Here is a 7,314-nt window from a genome sequence, read left to right on the forward strand (position 1 = left end):
GAGCCGGTGCCTGACGCCTACCTACTCATTCTTTCTTTCTATCTGTCTTTCTTCCTTTCTTAATCTCTCTCCCCCCTCCCTCTCTCTCTCTCTCTTTCTCTCTCCCACGTAGAAACACATGACGAAGAGTGACACCAAACCTCATGAGTGTAGCACAAACTGTGGCACTAAAACGGCAGCGGGCGAGGAGAGGGGAAGAAGGGGAGGTAGGTGTGTGTGTCTGTGTGTGTGTGTGTGTGTGTGCGTGCGTGCGTGTATGTATGTGTGTGCGAGCTCCAAGGGGGAGGGAGAGAGGGAGGGAGAGAGAGAGAGAAGAAAAAAAGACGCCAAGCGATGCCAGCGGAGGCCAGGTTAGAGGGGAGTAGCCGCCCTTAAAGTTCCCACCTCCCCCGTCTCCCTCCCTCCCTTCCTTCCTCCCTGCCCCGCCTCTCCGCCCCTCCCCCCCCCCGCTCCCTACCCTCTTCCCGCCAAGACCTTCCCCTCAATCGTTTCTTTCCCCTCCCCTCCGCGCTCTCTCTTCTCTTCCTTCTCCTTCTCCTCCTCTTCCTCCACCTCTTACTCTTCCTCCTCCACCACCTCCACCTCCCTCGCCCCTCACCCGCCCCCCACCTTCCTCACCCGAAAACAACTCCTTCACGGCTCCCCTCCCCTCCTCTCCCCAACCTCCCACTCTACCCACCCATCCATCCACCCACCCAACCTCCTACCCACCCATCCACACCCCCTCCCTGCCCCTCCCCCCCACAATTCAGGGATGTCTCTCCAGCCGCCGCCTTTCGCCTTCAAGCTAAACGCACAGCTACTGGAATCAGCAGTCACTCAAGGCCACTATATATGTGTGAATGTGTACTTGTGTGCGTGCGTGTGTGCGTGTGTGCGTGTGTGTGTGTCTATTTAATACAGGAATGGAATGGGAGGGGGGGGGGGGTCAGGAGAGTGGGAATGAGAAGGGAGAGTACGAGAAAAAGAGGAAACAGAAACAGAAAAAACATAAAAGCAGAAGGCGCTGGAGACACACAAATATAACCCCAGAAAAAAAAAAGAACGGCACAAGAAAGAAAGACAGAGGAGGAGAAAAACAGAGAAAGAACAATGAGGAGAAGAACAATAGGGAGAAGAAAAATACCCCCAAAAAAGAGAAAAGAGAAAAAATAGGAAAACAACGAGAGAGAGAGAGAGAGACATTGAGAGAGATGATTGAGAGAAGAGAGAGCGAGATTGATAAGTAGAGGAGAGAGGAGAGACGTGAGAGAGAGAGACGAGAGAGGAAGACGAGAGATGGAGAGAATGAGAGAGGAGAGAGGACAGAGAAATGAGAACAAGAGAATGAAGGAACGAAAGAGAACGAGAGAAGGAGAGACAGACAGCGAGAGAACCAGACACACAGAGAGCGAGAGAGCGAGAACACACACGGCCTCACTCGCGCGGGGGTGAACTGTGACTACGCAGCAACAACAAAGGGCCAGGTGCTCACCCGAGAAGTAGTCAGGGAGGAGGAGGGAATCCAGCGGGCCGAGGAGAGGGCCGAGATGGAGGGACGCAGCGAGAGAAATAAAGAAAAGAAAAGAGAAGAGAAGTAGGGGCAGATATGGAGGAAGAAGTAGGGGCAGATGTGGAGGAAGAAGTAGGGGCAGATATGGAGGAAGAAGAAGAGGATGGGGGGGAGGGGAAGGAGATAGGTAGGGGAGAGAGAGGAAAGAGAGAGGAAGGAGAGAGGAAGTGAGGAAGTGGGTGGGTGAGTGGGTTAGAGACAGAGAGAGTGAGAGAGAAGGAGTTAAAAAAAAAAGGTAATAAAGAAGTAAGAAATAAATGAAGAAAAGGAAAATAAAAAAGGACGGTAGAAGGAGGGGCATAAGAATCAGAACTCTGAGGGAGGTAGACGCCAATGAGGAGGAGGGCAAGGAAGAGAAAAAAGCAAGGAGGAGGATGAAGAGAGAAAAGCAAGGAAGAGGAAGAGGAGAAGGAAGAAGAAGAAGAGGGAAAAGCAAGGGAGTAGGAAGGAGGAGGAAGAAGAAGCGAGGAAAAGCACGAGGTGGTGGAGGAGGAGGAGGAGGAGGAGGAGGAGACGAGCACCAGCGCCGCTTTCAGGAAGGGAGCCTCCTCGAGCTGGTAGCAAGCGGCGATTTCCTGGAAGAGCCCAAGACGGCGCTCCGCCCGCGACAAAGGCTCACGGTGGGCGGCCGAGGGGGAGGGAGGGAGGGAGGGAGGGAGGGGGAGGGGGGAGGGAGGGAGAGGGAAGGAGACGGAGGAGGAAGGGGAAGGGGAAATGAGGGAGGGAGGGAGGGGGGAGAAAGAGCGAGGGAGAGTGAGAGAGAGGAAAAAGGGGTAAGGGGGGGGGAAGGGGAGGGGAGAGGGAGACAGAGAGGAAGGGGGGGGGGGGGAGTGACAGCGAGCATGTGATTGAGTGATTGAATGTGTAAAGGTGCGAGCAAGTGAGAGAATTTATAAGAAAACGAGCGAGAGATGGAACAAGTTAGGAAGTGAATAAGCGAGCTAGCGAATGAGCGAGTGAATGAATGAGTGAGCGAGTTGTGTCAGCGAGCGAGCGAGCGATTAAGTGAGTAAGTGAGTGAGCGAGCGATTGAGTGAGCGAGTGAGTGAGTGAGTGAGTGAGTGAGTGAGTGAGCGAGCTAGCGATTGAGTGAGCGAGTAGGAGTGAGTGAGCGAAGTGAGCGATTTTAGTGGTGAGTGAGCGAGCGACCCGGTGTGACTGTGAGTGAGTGAGCGATTGAGTGAGCGAGCGAGTGAGTGAGTGAGTGAGTGAGTGAGTGAGTGAGTGAGCGATTGAGTGAAAGAGTGAGTGAGTGAGTGAGAGAGCGAGCGATTGAGTGAGTGAGCGAGCGATTGAGTGAGTGATAAAGCATACAAAGACCCTCACACATCCGTAAGTGTGAGCGGCGTCTCCCTCGGCCTCATATGGGTCAGTCTTTGTCGCCTGCCTCCAACTCCAACAGAAAGGAGGGAGGGGTAGGGAGGAAGGGAGGGAGGCAAGGAAGGGAGGAAGGAGAGGGAAGGAAGGGAAGAAGGGGAGGGAGGGAGGGAAGGGAGGAAGGGGAGGGAGGAAGGGGAGGGGTGGGTGGGAGGGAGGGAATGGGGGAATGGGGGGAAAGAGGAAGGAGGGAAAGGTGAAGGAAGGAGGGAGAATGGGGGATGGAGGGAAGGGGGGAATGGGTGGGTGGTTGGAGAGAGGAAGAGAGGGAGGGAAAAGGAAAGGAGGGGAGGAGGGAGAGAGAAAAGGAGGATGAGAAAGAATGGGGGGGCGGTTTTTTGGGGGGAGAGAAGGAGGGGAAAAAAAAAGAGAGGAAGAGAGAGATGAGAGAGAGAGGAAAAGAAAGAAAGAATTATCAAGAAAAATTAACGATCCCTTGCATTGATCAACTAAAATACAAGCCTCCCCCCACCCACCCCCTCACCCGACTACTCCCCTCCACTCCCCCACTCTGTAGCCCCCCCCCCAACCTTAACCACATACTCACACACCCTCTATCTCCCCCTCTCTCTCCCTCTCCCTCTCCCTCTCCATGGCCTCCTCTCTTTCCCTCTCCATCGCCCCCTCTCTCTCCCTCTCTATCTCCCCCTCCTTTTCTCTCCATCGCCCCCTCTCTCTCCCTCTCCCCCTCCTTCTCTCTCTCCATATCCCCCTTCATTCCCTCTCCTTAGCCCTTAATTCTCTCTCCCTTCCCTCCTCTCTCTCTCCATCTCCCCTCCATTCCCTCTCCCTTTGCCCTTTTCCCCTTTTCTCCCTTCCCATTCCTCTTCTTCCCTCTCCATCGCCCCCTCCTTCTCACCCTTCCTCTTACCCCTTTCGCCCCTTTTATCTCTTCCCTTTTTCCCTTTCCCCCTTCTCCTCAACTACCTTTTTAAACCCCTTCTCCTCTCCTGCAATCTCCCCCCCCTCCTCCTCCCCATTTTCCCTCCCCCTTAATCTCTTGCATGTCTTAGCGTCAATCACCCCCCCTACCCCTACCCCACCCCCTCAACCTCCCCCCACACCTTCCCTTACTCCTTCCCCCTCCCTCACCCCTTCCCCTACCCCCACCTATCCCTCTCCCCAACCCCTAAATGGAACCAAATTTTGACCCAAAGACGTGCCGCAAAATCCCCCTTTCCCCCCTCCCTTACTCCCTCCCTCCCCCCCTCCCTCCTAAACCCCGACCGTCCCTGCTCTCCCTCTTATCCCACCCCCCTAACCCCCAATCCCCCCCCACTGTCACCCTCACGATAAGACCGAGATAAGCATAAAAACGGGGTCACATGATAAGCCTATATTCGCGGGAGGGCAGTGGGGGAGGGGGAGGGGGGACAAGGAGATGGAGACAGAGGTGAAGGAGAAAGAGAGAGAGAGAGAGGGGAGAGGAGAGATGGGGGAGAGAGAGAGAGAAGAAAAAGGGGGGAGAGAGAGAGAGAGAGAGGGGAGAATGAGAGAGGAAGAAAAGGTGAAAGAGAAAGAAAGAGAAAGAAAGGGGAAAGAGAAAAGAGAAGAAAGAAAGGAAAGAAAGAAAAAAAGAGAGGAATGAGAGAGAGAAAGAGAAAGAAAAAAGAAAGAAAAAGAAAGAAGAAAGAAAAGAAAGAAAGAGAAAGAAAGAGAGAGGAAAAAGAAAGAGAGAGAAAGAGAAAGAAAGAAAAAGAGAGAGAGAAAGAAACAATGAAAAAAAAAAGAAAGAGAGAGAGGGAGAAGAAAGATCGAGTATATTCTAATGATCTCTTGAAAACTCTGTGATTAGGATAAGGACTGGAGAGTGAGAGGAGGAGAGGGGAGAGGGGGGAGGGGAAGGAGAGAGGGGATATAAGGGGGAAGGGGAGGAGGAAGAGATGGGGAAGGGTAAGAGGGGATAAATGAAGGGGAGGAGGAGGAGGCGATGGGGAGAGAGAGAGAGAGAGACCAAGGGAAAGGGAGGAAGAGGCGATAAGGAGGAAAGAGAGGGGAAAAAGGGAAAAGGGGGAGAAGATGGGTAAGGGGGAAGAGGGGGAAGAGGGGGAAGAGGGGAAAGAGGAGGAGGAGAAGGAGGAGAAGGAGGAGGAGGCGATAGGGAAGGGAAGGGTAGGTTAAAGAGGGGGGGTGCGTTGGGGGGGGGTATGGGTATGGGGGTATTTCCGCAAAGGAAATGAGACGTAAAATGAGACCGAAACAACAACAATACAAAACAAACAACAAATAAACAAAACAAACAAAATCAGTATGAAGAAAAATAGTAGCAGCAAAAAATGATGATAAAACTAAAAAAGATAATATCAACCGTATAAAAGGAACAAAGCTATCCTTTGTTGATAATGATAGTGTGCGCGAACGTGAATTGCAAAATACGACTGAAAAGAATAAAAAAAAAAATATATATATATTATTTGTTTCATCACTCAATGACTTTATAATATAAGGGGGAAATCAAGTGTACGGAAATTTCCTACATACATAACAAAAACACACACACCACACCCACAATATATGTATGTCTGTATGGTATGTATATATTTTGCATGTTGTATGTTGTATGTATGTATGTATGGGAAGTATGTATGTATGTTGTAAGTATGTATGTATGTATGTATGTATGTATGAATGAATGTGTACGTATGAATTTATGTATTAGTTGTATGTATGCATATAATGTATATATGTCTACGCATGTGTAAGCGTATACATCACAACCAAGTCGCGTAAATCACACCAGAAAAATAAAAGAATGAAAAAAAAACAAAAAAAAAAAAAAGACCAAAAGAAAAACAAAACCAAAAGAACACAAAAAAGGGGAAAAAAAAAGAAAAAAATGAAAGAGAGAAAAAAAAAAGAGAATAAAAGGAACTTGAGAACATGACCATAACATTCATACATTCCCGTGACCTTGACTGACCCCTTCCCCGCCCCCCCCTCCTACTCTCCCCCCCCACCACATTTCTACCTCCCTCACCCCCCCCCAAAAACCTTCCTTCCCCCCCCCCCCTCCCCCCCCCTACAAACACGGTGCTGAAACTAAAACCCCTTTAACTTTGTTATTTGTAAATCGCTCTTCGTTGCTCGTTCCTCGTTAATCGATTCTCTCGTTCTATTCTCGTTTATCATTATCATCATTATCGTTACTATTATCATTATCATTGTCATTATCATCATTATTATTATCATTATCATCTTTAACATTATAACTATTGTTATATGCTACTGAATCCTTATCCTCTTTTACTCGTCCTTAGTCATTTTTACCTTTTTTTCCTGTTATTACCGTTTCCTTGTCACCTCTCTTTATCGTTCCGTATCATCTATCCCTCGTCCTCTTTACCTCTTACTAGTTCCTCCCTATCTTCGTTAATTACCACTTACTATTTCCTTCCTTATCGCCCTCAGCTCGTACTCACCTGGATCGGCTACAGCTCGTGAAGCAAGACTCACTCACCTGAAATTAGATTGAAATTAGATTAGTCTCCAGTTCACATGGGGACAAGGAGCAGGATGTAAACGTGTGTAAAATTTCACAACGGATGTGTATTTTAGTTATGTGTGTGTGTGTGTGTGCTTGTCTTTGTGTGTGCGGGTTTCCGTGTACGTGGGCGTGTGTATTAGTGTGTAAGCGTGTGTGAGTTGTGTAAGAAAGGAATATATTATTCAATAATATTGAAGATAAAATATCGATCATGCTAAAACAGACAGACAGACCGTCGGACACCCATACCCACACACGCACGCACGCACGCACGCACACGCACACACACACACTTACAACTACTCCACACAACCCTGACGCGCCGTACAACACGGTCATCGGGACGACCACCAATGCTTGCGGTCGAAAGCAGGCAATAAAGTCTACGGCGCCCGACCCACATTTAACATCGTGCTTTCAACCAGCGGGCCTGGCCCCAGCGGGGGACCGCGTTGCCGTCCGCGCTTGAACGGGAAATTGCGCGGGATAGGGCGAGCACACCTATTTTTTATTATTACATACATATTTACACACAAAGACACATACAAACACATTTTCATACAAAGACGCACACCCATACATATTTACATACAAAAGCCGTGTTCGCGTTTCAGGTAAAAAATATTGCACTTTCACATACTGCAACTGCCCCCCCCCCCGAGAGTAAGCATTTAAAGTCCTTCTTCAGTGGAAACAAAAACAAGAGAACAAATAAACAAACGACACTTGCACAGTAGCTTTTATGTGAATCTAACACACTGGTCATATTACTTTCATAATCAAAGCTATCATGCTTCTTTTTATTTCCATATTCGTCTACCTCTCTCTCTCTCTCTTCTCTCTCTCCTCTCTCTCTTCTCTCTCTCTCTTTCTCTCTCTCTTCTCTTTTTTACCTTTCTCG

General features: G+C 49.2%; 1 protein-coding gene across 1 annotated transcript in view; it reads left to right on the forward strand.

The window, feature by feature from the left end:
• Positions 1-7,314, forward strand: part of LOC125037318 (protein tramtrack, beta isoform-like) — a 52,457-nt gene that overhangs the window by 24,315 nt on the left and 20,828 nt on the right. The window lies entirely within an intron of this gene.

This window comes from Penaeus chinensis, chromosome 23 (genome assembly GCF_019202785.1).
Source record: "Penaeus chinensis breed Huanghai No. 1 chromosome 23, ASM1920278v2, whole genome shotgun sequence".
Classification (NCBI taxonomy): domain Eukaryota; kingdom Metazoa; phylum Arthropoda; class Malacostraca; order Decapoda; family Penaeidae; genus Penaeus; species Penaeus chinensis.